Genomic DNA, 13,791 nt, shown 5'->3' with positions numbered 1-13,791 from the left:
AAATTCTCCTTATATGTGAGAAACTAAAGAATACTATTTGAACCACAAGAATTTTGGATATATAATAGATATTTGTTTCTAATGTCATTAACACATATTGAAAGTTGGAACAGTTCAGTTGTCTTTATTATTTGCTAAAAATACATGATGGATGAGAAAGACTATGCTAAAAATCTATAAAACAAAAACTTGTTCAGACTTGTATTGTATGTATGGATTGAACTCTGACCCTAGAGCTCGAGTGAAGACCATCAACATCAAAAGTCGGCCAATCAATAGAAGTTCCAAAAGCTGTTTCACATATTTTTCCAACCAAATCTATATAGACTAGACTACTAGTCTACCTAGCTACTAGGAGAAAATTTAAGAAATCAATTATCAGTATGAGTTCTTAATTTCTAAATTAACTTTCTAAAAAGATAATAAAGGCTTGCAGATTTGAGTTTTTGTCCAAATGTTTTGTTGGTTCGATCCTCTAATAATGATATGTCTTTGCTGGTAAAAGCACCGATTTGTGACATTATTTGTTCATCGTGGATCACATGTTCTCAATTGGAATCTTGAAGATGATCTAAACAGCTGGTCCTTTGGAAAATAAAATTTATTGAAAATTGAAGAAGAAGGCTGATATAGAACAAAGTAGAAGAACTAGTTCATACTGGCTAGCAAACTTAGACTACAGGTCAATTGGCCTTTGTTTTGATGCAATAAACCACTCCTAGAAAAGACCAAAACTATGATTGAAATCAGGTCAATTGGTCAACATGCAAATAAAGGCACTCATATGTACATTTACTACTATTTATTTTCTCTTCATCTTTTGCCCCTCATCTAATTTTTGGACCTTCCACACCAATATATACTGCTTTTAGCATATGAGGGCATTTATCTCCCAAAACATTTCATAGTGTACTTGATAAGTACCTGTGTAATGGGTAATTGTGTAATTGAATAGTGGTATGGCTTGATAGTTGGTATAGTTAGTTACAGCTGGGTTTAGTTAGTGGGCAGTTAGTTAGTTACAGCTGGGTTTAGTCAGTTGGGCAGTTAGGGTGATTAGTTACGGATTGGTGTACTGAAATGGGTTGTATAAAAGGGCAAAGTTGTAATTGAAGAAGACAAGCATAATAAGATTGATTTCTCTCTTTTCTCTCTACGTCTCTATCTTCATCTCTATCTTCTTTCTAAGGAGGTCCAGATCCCCTCGAAGAGATCTACCCATAATACTTCAATTTTACTAAATTCTCAAGGTGCTTATCAGTACTTAATAACTTTATTGGAAAATTTCTTAACATGTAGAATTTGTAACAATGCTTTGAAGTTTTCTGTGTGAGTGTGTATATATATATATATATATATACATACATTTATAGAAAAATTGAACAAACGAGGAAGCAAGAGAAGTCTTTATTTTCCAAAGAATATAAACACATAAGGAGGTGATCACTATTAGGGACAGAACTACATGTGGACTAGGGGGCCATGGCCGCCACCAACACCCCCCCACCCCCACACACACACACACACAAAGATTTTGAAAAAATAATGAGTAGTATACATAGCTACACAAAAATTCTAACTTTTGACTCTAAATTGTATATACTTGCCCCCCCTATGAAATTTTCCAAATTGTTTTAATTAAACCATCCCTTTGCTCTATTGCTTCAAAAATATCAAGAAAATTCATTAGACAAACCAACAAAATAATTCATAAATTCGGATAATTAGAAAAACAAACACCGGTGAAACATTTTTTTGGTTGTGCTTGCCCTTTAGATTCAAATTCTGGTTTTGTACCTGATTACCATGTGTGTAGAAAGAATAATGCATCCAAAGTCAGATGAGATCTATCTCTTCATAGAAATATCCATCGGTGAAAATATATGTTCTATCTAAAAGGTACTTTTTTTTTACACACTATTATGTTTATGAAGCTATACAGTCTATCAAATGAGATTTATTATATATATATATATATGAGATTTGTTGTTCATCCCGTGAGACCCTTAATTTGTTAGCACGTTATTCGTACGTACTGATAGTTCAATCTCAATCAAACAATAATGGTAATTAATATGATTGTGCACATTCAAGTTGATACTCTATGATTTGACAATGCGTATGTGTATATTTAATATTAGGTTCATCGAGTATCACATCACACACTTAACACACAACCCAATAGCGACCTGGCCGGCCTTTACGAAGATATAGCAGTGGGTCTCTTTCGCAATGAAAGGGCACTACGTACTAGTCCTAGCCACGGACAAGGTTTGAAGAACTAGTTTATGCTTGTAAGCTTGAGTGCTTGACTATATCAAGACTTAAATGCAGTTCATGTAGTCATTAAAGTTCAACCATAGGAGTTAGATCTACTTAGTTCTTAGGTCACCCGAATCTGCTGGCTATAGATGTCGGAGACAAGATTTGGATCCGGTGTAATAACTGCACTGTTTAATTATTATATTGGTGGAAGATGTAAAAGTTAGAATGCTCAAAAAGTAAAAAGCATAAGGAATTTTCGGATCTAAGGATTGAAATTAAAAGTGAAATTTTAACTTTTAATTTCAACAATTAATTTACTATTACTTGGTGATCGGGATCTCCGGAGCCAAGAATTAGAATATTTAAAACACTGACACAAATTAAAATTAAAAAAAAAAATCACAATTCTCTATTTTCTCATTAGAAGGAACTTATTTATTTATTTTTATAGTAAATATGTTAAACAAAATTTCAATTTATGCATGGCAAAAGTTATTCATTAAATTACCAGTATATTAGTTGGTCACTAGCCTCTCTCTCTCTCCCTCTCTCTCTCTCTCTCTCACAAATATATGGTTAGTTCATTTTTAAAATATAATATATATACACACACACATGATTAGTTTCTAAAAGTCCATAAATGATTTTAATCATTGAAGTTTAATAGGGATTAAAATTAAGCAATTTCTTTAAGTTTATTATGGATCAAAATCAATGATTTAAAAATTTCAAGAACTAAAAACAATTAATTTAAATTTTTTAGGGGCTAAAAGTGATCACTTTAAATTTAGAAACTAAAATTACTCATGAGCTAAATTTTAATGATATTTGGCTTTTTTTTTTTTTTTTTTAATAAAAAAATTATCAAATGTTTCTTATTTCTTTATTTGTATTGGTTGGGCAATTCACATCGTGCCATGTAAGGTTGGTCCCCATTCTATGATTTATCATGTCTACGCTCTCAAGGACCCTAAAGACGTTCGGGGAGCATTGGGTGGGGTCAGTCTATAATTTATTAGAAATTTCTAGTGACCCTACCCATGAGAATTTCCATCTTGCCTTCTATAAAGGCGATCATCGGAATTACTACTGAGCCAAGAGGTCTGTTCATATCCAGCCATTCGCCCAGTTCACAGTGTTGGAGTTCAACATCATTGGGTATTCTATATTGAGCCCTAAAGGCAGCCATGCCTTCAAGGGTGTCTACTAACCTAGAAAATCTACCCATGGAAATTTGTGGCGCAAGAAATAAAAATCTATGAGTAAATATGAATCCAAACACACTTATGAGCAATAGAAGAGTCTCTCATCGGGCTACTGCTTCCATGAAAGATTGCCAAATGAGTAAATGAGGTAAAAGCCAACCCCAACCCCTTATTTATAGGAGTGAAAAATGAGTGGTAAAGTTCCCGCTCATAAGTTTGGGTAAATAGGGACTGTAGGATCACCATCGTACTGTAGAACATGGGGTGATAAGCAACCATCTAACATAATAAATGTGCGATCGTGGATACCAAAACGTTAGAAACATGCTGGTGATAGGTGAAAGGATGTCACCACGTGAGAACGCATATGGCACGTATCAAGTGAGGTTGTGTAACTAAAACCTTTCTTTTTATCTCAGAGTTAATAGCAAAGTTTTAGGGGGCTATGACTGAGGAAGGGAACGTTAAGCTGTGGTTGTTCTTATTGAGGTATCCTGAGTCCGAAGAAGAGGTCTACCCTAGGAGAGGAGGAGAAGAGACAAAAGACTTTGGGAGGTCAGGATGAAAAGGATAGGGTGTAGAGAGAGAATCATGGAAGATAGGGGAAGTGTCCAGTGGAGTGAGTCTACTACCTCCGCATTAAATGGTTGGCAACAGTTTTATCAACTACATTGATGAGAAAGTGACCTGAACAGTGGAATTCATAGCTAAGCAACTCCTTCTACCACCTTCAGTAGAAGTTTGAGGGGACAGATGTCATAGTGAGAGCCTGGGTAAGTGGAGATAAGGGCCAAGATGCGAAAGACTGGGGAGTATATAAGGGAAGGGAACTTCCAAATAAAAGGAGCTAAGAAAAAGAAAGAAAAAGGGGACAAAAGAGATAGACATTAGAACAAGAATAGGGGGAGAAAAGCATGAATAGTGTATCATTCTGAGTGTCATTGGCCTCCTCAAGTGAACTTGTAATAAGCCATTTTTATACTCAATCTGTGATCCTTAGTCTTTTTTTCCTTTTTTTGTCTTCAGGCTAACCCATCCTTTTTGTTTAACCTACTCTCTTACAAATATATATTGACTTGGGCTTAGTTGAACTATACAAGCCTCACTATTCTAAGTGAGCTTGAATTGTTTGATAATTGGGTCCTTACAATCTCATATTTTATTGTCAAAAATTTAGTTGATACAAATATATTTTCTTTTTTCCTTTGTGAATTTTTCAAAATTTTGTCAAATAATACAAGCTATAATATATTTTGTGTCGTTGATATGTACACGAATAAACATACTCCTAATTATATTTCTAAAAAAATTAATCCTATAAAATTTTGTATTCATAATAGATTAATTAAACCCATCCCCCACCTTTACAAGGAGAAGTAGTATGGATACAAGGAAAATTTTCATCATAATAAGTTGCCTCCCGATTTGTTGAGGTACCCTACTNAAAAAAAAAAAAAAAAAAAAAAAAAAAGAGGCAAAACGCTAAACAAGAAAGACGCAGACGCCGAACGCAGAAACCAAACGCTCACATAATCGTTTGAAGTTTGGACAATTTACAATATGAAAAAGTGTCCTCTATGAGTTTAAAAATAACCTTTTGAATAAATGCTTGGAAGCGTGAAGTCATAGAGACAAATTTCCAACATGATTTGCAAGTTAATTAATTAAGTAAGGATGCCCCATTCAAAGCTAAATAGTATTAATTAAGTTAATGAACAAAATTTAGTTACAAAGTTAGTTGTAGTTTAAGACTACAATCTTACTCAACATAATTAATTGGAGGTGAATTTTAATAAATCCACCATTAGATTACATTTTTTTCTTATATCTTTCATGCGTAAAAAATTTCTAGAAAATTAAATATTAATAGCTATGTCATAAATAAATTGTTTAAATTGCAAGTTTTTAAAATTTTAAATTATGCATAAAATATAAGCTTATAGATCATATAGTAAATAATATTGGATTGACACAAAGTTTGATATGTGTATTAAGAGCGTAAATAACATACAATTTAATGATTAGATCGTAAATAACATACAATTTAATGATTAGATTTTTAAAATATATAGTAATGTTAATTATATTGAGTAAAGTTGTAATCTTAGATTACAACACTACAACTAATTTTGTAGTTAAAATTTGTTCTTAAATAAATAACCATTGTCAGTACCACAGTTCTATGGCACATTGATTAATTTATTTTGAGAAGGGGAGAAAAAGCCATCTATTTATATAATTCTATCCGCTAGATGATAGATCACATCATATGTATATATCTGAGAAACATATCACATCATATATTAATTCTAGACATGGTTACTTGTAATTTTTTTCATTTAAATTTTAAATTTTTTATAATAAAATTGACAATTTGCTTCAGCTGAAAATCTACCATCAAAAGTAAAAATACTATATATATTTTATTCTAGTTCAAATTTTTTTCTCTTTTCTTTTTTAATTATTTTTGTAGGGGCCCGAGGACCGAAGAAGGGAACGTTAAGCTGTGGTTGTTCTTATTGAGGTATTCAGAGTTCGAAGGAGGGATCTGCCCTAGAAGAGGAGGAGAAAAGACAAAAGACTTCTAGGAGGTCAGGATGAAGAGGATAGGGTGTAGAGAGAGAATCATGGAAGATAGGGGAAGTGTCTAGTGGAAGTAAGTCTACTGCCTCCGCATTAAATGGTTGGCAACAACTTTATCACCTGCATTGATGAGGAAGTGACTTAAATAGTGAAATTTACAGCTAAGCAGCTCCTTCTACCACCTTCAGTAGAAGTTTGAGGGGGCAAATGTCATAGTGAGAGCCTGGGTAAGTGGAGATAAGGGGTTAAGATGTGAAAGACTGAGGAGTATATAAGGGAATGGAACTTCCAGATAAAGGGAGCTAAAAAAAGAAAGAAAAAGAGGGATAAAAGAGATAGATACTAGAACAAGAATAAGGGGAGAAGAGCATGAATAGTGTATCATTCTGAGTGCCACTGGCCTCCTCAAGCGAACTTGTAATAAGCCATTTTTATACTCAATCTGTGATCCTTAGTCTTTTTTCCCTATTTTTGTCTTCAGGTTAACCCATCATTTTTGTTTAACCTACTCTCTTACAAATATATATTGACTTAGGCCTAGTTGAACTGTATAAGCCTCACTATTCTAAGTGGGCTTGAACTGTTTGATAATTGGGTTTTACAATAATATTAGTTTTTATTGTATTATGTTTGTTGTAACAAATTTAATTTTTTTAAAAATAAGAAATACTTAAAACATCATTAAAGTCTATAAAAAGGACTTCATTTGGCCTCAAAACAATGATTATAAATTAATATAAACCCAATGCTCAATTATAATAACTAATATTTTTCCTTAACTTTTTCTAAATGCTTAACAAATTTTTGCATAAACACCACTTTTAGTTGTTAAAGTTTGTATCATTTTTTCATGCTCTGTGTTACATCTATTTCCTACTCCATTCTTGTCAATGGATAACCAAAGGGCATGATTCACCCTTCTAGAGGCATTCGACATGGCGACCCTCTATCCCCATTTCTCTTTCTCTTTCTCTTTGGCTGGTGTGGCAGACAGAATAGTGGCAAGCTGGGCCGAGGAAGAAGTGGAGGCAGAGCTAAGGTCCGCTGAAGGCTAAGACGGGCTGGGGGCTAGGTGCAAGGCTGGAGGGTAGTATACCCTGTTAGGAGCCCTAAGCTCTAACTCAGTGCTGACCCCGGCTGCAATGAGGGCTTAACCCTACACCTCAAGGCAAAAGGCCCGAGCGACGTCCCTGAGTTGGGTAGTAAGACTTTGGGCAGTCTTAGTCATGCCTGCGTCATAGGCTGCTTGCTCGGCCTTAGCCTTCTCAACATCCTTAGCTTCTAGATGCTTTTGCAACTGTTTATGCCCCACCATGTTTAAGGCCAACTTATTTTTGGCCTTTTTCTAAGCCTCTAGAGACTCTGCAGCTTGTTTTTCAAAGCTATTCAAGGTAGCTTCAACATTCTTTTGAGCCTTTTTTACCTTAGTCAATTGGGCAAGAGTCTTCTTGAGCTTCTTGTCAACCTCAGCGTGGGCCTTCTCAGCTACATCCAACTTGCCCTCAGCTTTCCAAGCCTGGTCCAAAGCATGGTCTACCCATTCCTCGACCACGAAGGCTGCTTGGACAAACTGCAAGATTGATACCAGTTAATGTTCATACATATGTTATTTTCATTTATGAGAGAATGGAGGTGATTATATATCTTTGCAAGGTCTCGTTTTAGAGACAGGAAAACCTCGTGTTTCCTAAAAGACCTGAGCTCCTGCATGTCTTCAGACAGGCATAAAGCTTTCTCCAGGCATTCTACCATAAGGCCTGACCTGCCTTTTTGGGGGTCTCTTAGGTTGGCATCATTCATCATAGGCCACCCGAGCTCAGCGTGAAGGAGAGTCTCCAAGTAGAAGGTTTGGGTGGCTGATCCCCTTTGGATTCTTTTGAGGTCCCAAAGGAGGTACCCTTCTTCTGTTGGGCCCTGGTTGTTCAAGACTCTTTGGCTGGGGGCTGCTAAGAGGAGCGAATGATTTCTCCTTCCTCAGCACCTTCAGGGCCCTTGCCTCTTTGGCCCCTCTTCCTCTTTTTCTCAGCGGCATCACTAGAGGGTGCGCGTGTTGGAGCGAGAGTTGGTGGTCGGGGCACCACCAAGATGGCTAGAGAAGCACCCTCAACGTGGGCTATTAGCAAAGCTAGAAGGTCTGGAGTCTTTTTTTTGAATCATATTCCTTTTGGAATATTAACTCCCTCTTAGTTGGTGCTGACTCTAACAAGACGTAAAGGGCGATGTGAAGTACTGGAGAAGTCTTCGAGGGCATCTTGCTGGTAGAATACCTCGAAATCTTTATCTCTTACTTCTTGGATAGGTTCAGGAGTGGGCTTCTTAGCTTCGTCGTCCAAAGTTATGGGTGGCTCTTGGGAGTGAAGGAGTTTGGTCACTAGAGGGGCTGGGAGTTGAGCGTCTTAAGTTCTGGCTGGAAGAGGTTCTATTAATAGAAAGCCAGGGACTACTATGTTAATTAAAGCTGACTGAGGGTCCTTAGCTTTAATTACATTCTTTGGCCTTTGAAAGCGTTTGGAAAGAGGTTCAAAGCCGAGGATGATGTGCACCGCCCTGAGTTAACCGTCTTTGTGCAAGAAAATCTTTGACCTAAGGATCCGATTTAGGTCGAGGAAATTCACAAAGTGCTAGGAGGGGGTGGTGTGGCATTCGTCTACCAATAAAGAAGCCACATGAGTTATAATTTTTTGAAAAAAAATTAAAAACCTTATATAATTCCTATGTATGTCTATTAACTGTGGGGACCCTACCTAGTTCCCCTTCTTGGGTGGGACAGTTCAATCTGTTATGCTGATTTTCTGAGACGATGAGGAAGTCCTTGTCCATACCCTTGTTTGACTTAGGTATACAGGATATTAACCTAACAAAGGGGACCCTACATTTGATGTAGTATTTGGTTTCCTTCCTTTCTAGCAGTTATATACCCAATTCACATCGTGCCATGTAAGGTTGGTCCCCATTCTATGATTTATCATGTCTACGCTCTCAAGGACCCTAAAGACGTTCGGGGAGCATTGGGTGGGGTCAGTCTATAATTTATTAGAAAATTTCTAGTGACCCTACCCATGAGAATTTCCATCTTGCCTTCTATAAAGGCGATCATCGGAATTACTACTGAGCCAAGAGGTCTGTTCATATCCAGCCATTCGCCCAGTTCACAGTGTTGGAGTTCAACATCATTGGGTATTCTATATTGAGCCCTAAAGGCAGCCATGCCTTCAAGGGTGTCTACTAACCTAGAAAATCTACCCATGGAAATTTGTGGCGCAAGAAATAAAAATCTATGAGTAAATATGAATCCAAACACACTTATGAGCAATAGAAGAGTCTCTCATCGGGCTACTGCTTCCATGAAAGATTGCCAAATGAGTAAATGAGGTAAAAGCCAACCCCAACCCCTTATTTATAGGAGTGAAAAATGAGTGGTAAAGTTCCCGCTCATAAGTTTGGGTAAATAGGGACTGTAGGATCACCATCGTACTGTAGAACATGGGGTGATAAGCAACCATCTAACATATTTTTTTTTTTTTTTTTTTTTTTTTTTTTTTTTTTTTTTTAAGGCCGCTTATGTTGACTTTAGCGGCAAAATTTACTGTTGTGAACAGTGCATGCACTGTTCATGCACTGTTCACGCAATAAAAAATATTAAAAATGGGTCCCACAATACTATTCACACATTTAAAAATTATTTTGCTACAGTGTTTTCAATTTTCAGTTTTCAGTTTCAGCAACAATAAGCTCAATCCAAACGGATCCTATGTTTGCCGCACCAAATTCTTACTGTACAGTTTCTCATTGACCCAAACTGCGTCTCAGCCCAAAAGCAAGAACAGAGAGCAATTTTTTTTTTTTTTTTGGGCTCAAAAGGTTATTGCATATAAAGTTTCAACGTTCAAAGCTACAACAGGGGGGAAAAACAAATCATGAATGCTGATTGCTGACATACCATACCGTGCTCAAAGTATATGGGCAAGGCTTGTGTCCAGTGAAAATTTTCATTGGACACAGCAGGATTTGGACACGTGTCTAATAGTGGACATGTGTCCAAGATCTAATGTGTCTAGTGAAAACTTTCACTGGACACAAGTCGGTCCCAAAGTATATTATCTACGAAACACAAGGTTCCTTTCAAAACGAAATCCTTTAGGCCCTGTTTGATTGGGGTGAAAACATGGAGGATAGAAAAGAAGGAGAGAAAAATAGGGTGGAAAATAAAATTTTCTCGTTTGGTTTGGGAGAGAAAACAAGAAAGAAAAAAAATTGTGTGAAAAATAATCCCTCCGGACCCACATAATTTTGTCCTCCCAATTTGGGAGGAAAACTAAGGAGAAAAACTTATGTGGGTAGTAAATTACACAAATATCCTTACTTTTATTGCACTCACTTACCCCTCTCACTTTCCCACTACTTGTAACCTGATTAACCTTTTGCCTCTTCATTCTTATCTCTTTTTTAGCATCTTCACAGCACAGCAACTCCAGGTTTTTTTTTTTTCCTCATTATATTCCTCATTCTATTGTTTCTTATCCTCATTATATTATGCATAATCAATTTTTGTTGCCCATAAATTTTAAATTATATATAATAATAAAGAAAAGTAATATAAATGTATATGTATTTGTGTTAATTTTTATATTATTTAATGAGTGTAAATATATCTATTTCTTATATATTATATAACAAGGACATAATAGTCAATTTATATAAATTACATTTTTCATCCTCCCTTTTTTCTCTCTAACCAAATAAAAATGTTTTCTACCCTCCCACTTTTCCACCCCTTCAACCAAACACACATGGGAAAACCAAATCTTTTCTATCCATCCACTTTTCCATCCACCCACCAATTTTTCATCCTCCCACTTTTCCACTCCTCTAACCAAACGGACCCTTAAACTCTTCATATATCTTTTTATGTAATGTGAATTTAAAAAATCTAATTGTCAGATTGTATGTTCTTTATGCTCTTAATAAGCATGTCAAATTTTGTTCAAATCAAGTATTTTTTTACTATTCAATCAATAAACTTATTTTTTATCACAAAAACTTGGAATTTAAATATGTCATTGATAACATAGTTATTGATCTTTAATTTTCTTTAAATTTTGTAAGTATTAAGGATATAACAAGAATATGCAATTCAACTGTTCAAAGTTACATCTAGTAAAAACATATTCAAATTAGTTTGGAGATAAACATTTTCCTTCTTTAAATGATATCGTTTCTCAAAAAATAAAATAAAATGACGTAGGTGGGCAGGGCCAATTTGGTCAATGAATGTGCAAAATGGTCATTGAAATATTGAAGCCTCTATATTTATTATTTTTCGTTTCCTCTTTTAGAATAATTATTTTTCCTTTTTTTTAAGGATAATTATTTTTTCTTGTTTGGTCCCATGAGAGTCCCCTTTTATTTTTTTATTTTTTTGGGCAGATGTGGAGACTGGAGAGTCCCATTACCCACATCGTTGGAAGTTGAAAACTACGTCCAATTCAAAACATGCACATAGCCACAGGAAAGATGTTTCTGCATTAGAAAACTTGTTCATTATTTTCCTTAGAAAACAAATCTGGCAGCACCCTCCAAAACTTGCAAAGCACCCACAAGCATTTCAAATATTTACTGCACTAGCTGCCCTACTCTAAAAACTAGTTATCCAAATACACCATTGTTTGTTTTGTTTTTGTTTTGGTAAATTTTCGAATTCACCACTAAATTTACTATGCATCCCTTCACCTTTGTTCGCATGTAGTGCCATGATATACGATAATTTTACCTATGTCTCAATCATGAGTAGTGGGTTATGACTGGACATTTGAATTGGATGAGACATGATCTTAGTAACCAAGTTCTTTGTATATATTATTGCCTCGTTTAGAAAACGGAAACAGAGAGGAAGTAACCCAAAAAAAAACAAAGGCTATTTCAACTTTTAAGGCAGCCAAGTTTGTTTTCCCATTCGTGTAAGAATCAAGGGAAGAAATATCAGCATGAATTTTAATCTATCAAAAAGAAATGTACTCTCTAGTCTCTAGGCGTGTTAAGTAGTACTAATTAGATTCTTAATTAGAAGCCGAAATTGGTCAAAATTCAAATTCTTTCTTTATTGCTTTGAAAAAGGTGAATTGAAAGCCAACATAATCAAGAAAGGAAATTCAAATTCTACCTCTAGCTAGGGACCAAGAAATAATAGAGTAGTGGACATAAGGGGCCAAATGAATCGTAATTGGATTTAGACTAAATTTTCTAGCCTAGCCGTTATACATGTAAACTAGTTGTGATTCATGTCTGTCTTAGTTTCTCGTTTAACCTTATATAGGAAATAGAAAAAAGATGATTTGAAAATCAATATTAATCAATCGAAACTACTAAAATCCAAAATTAGGCATACAATTATGGGGCCAGGTGCATGAGTCTAATTTGATCAGCAAATAATTGACAGGATATAAAGAGTTTGAACCCTAACTTAGGATAATGATCACCTATTTAAGAAAAAGGTGAACTAGCTTGAAGACAATTTCTTATACGTTGTACCTTATATTTTCCAGTGAAATCCATTAGTTAATTCTCAAATTATTAATAGAAACCAATTTGCTGCCAAGATCACATAATCAAAAACTGTTTTAGCAATCTGAATGTGGTCCTATGAAATAATTATTATATATATTGAAAATAATAATTAATACTATAATATGATAATTAGCATCTAAATATGCATGCGCAACATCAAAATCCACAAAAATAATGTGACTTAATTAACTACTAATTTGTGTTAACAAACTTTAATCAATAAGCTGATTTTTCTTTTCAATTATTTTTAAGTAATTGATATTTATCAATTGTATATACATTGAGCAAGTTAGTTCAATAACTTAGAAACAAAGAATGCTAAAAAAAAAAGAAAAAGAAAGGGTCAATTTGGGTAAAAGGAAACATATTATAGGGTGGCTGAACTTACTTGAAAGAAAATTTGAAAGTAGACATTAATTATTGGGGTATATAATTTTCAGAAGAAAAAGTAGACCATTCTATTTGGACTTCTCACGCTGTTAGAACTAAATATATGTTATGAAAGAATAAGATGGAGGGTAAAATTGTAGGTTTAAAACTCATAACATGCATTTCATGATGTCTACAAATAAATAATAAAACATGAAAAATTCTATTAATGTCACACTGCAAAAAAAAAAAAAAAAAAAGGAAAAAGAAAAAGTGATTTCATAATGTTTTGGGTTTCATGTTTCACAACGACCGAAGAGGCTTAGCTCACATGCTATAGGTCAAATCTTGGCTGGCTTGCTTTAGCTAGCTTGGCTTAGTCAGGCTTACAATTGGAGCTTATATCTCGTGCCATGTTTTCATATAATTGTAAGCTCATGCCAAATGTGGTGATCTAGGTCTTCATCTATGTGAAAACAAAAATGAGGTTTTTGCATTTTGGGTTAGTAATAGTATGCCTAATAGTATTGTGTGGCCAAAAAGTGAAAAAAAACGAAAGGAAAGTGGTCTGGTAAGCAGAAAGAATCCAACATGGTGTTCTGCCTAAGTGAAGGGATATGCATAAGCCATGAACAAAATTTGGGTCCTATATCACCACCTGTAGATTGGAGGTATTTGAAATAATTAAACGTGATTGAAAGCTGATTTTTATAAAACTATTGACATGTCCTAACAAGTACAAGATACATTTTGGTGTTACGTACCCTGATGATTTATGTTTTGTTCTTCTGTGGGACAATATGGG

The sequence above is a fragment of the Quercus suber genome, unplaced genomic scaffold, assembly GCF_002906115.3.
Source record: "Quercus suber isolate HL8 unplaced genomic scaffold, Cork oak 2.0 scaffold_1010, whole genome shotgun sequence".
In the NCBI taxonomy this organism is placed as follows: Eukaryota; Viridiplantae; Streptophyta; class Magnoliopsida; order Fagales; family Fagaceae; genus Quercus; species Quercus suber.
This window is presented reverse-complemented; position numbering follows the sequence as displayed.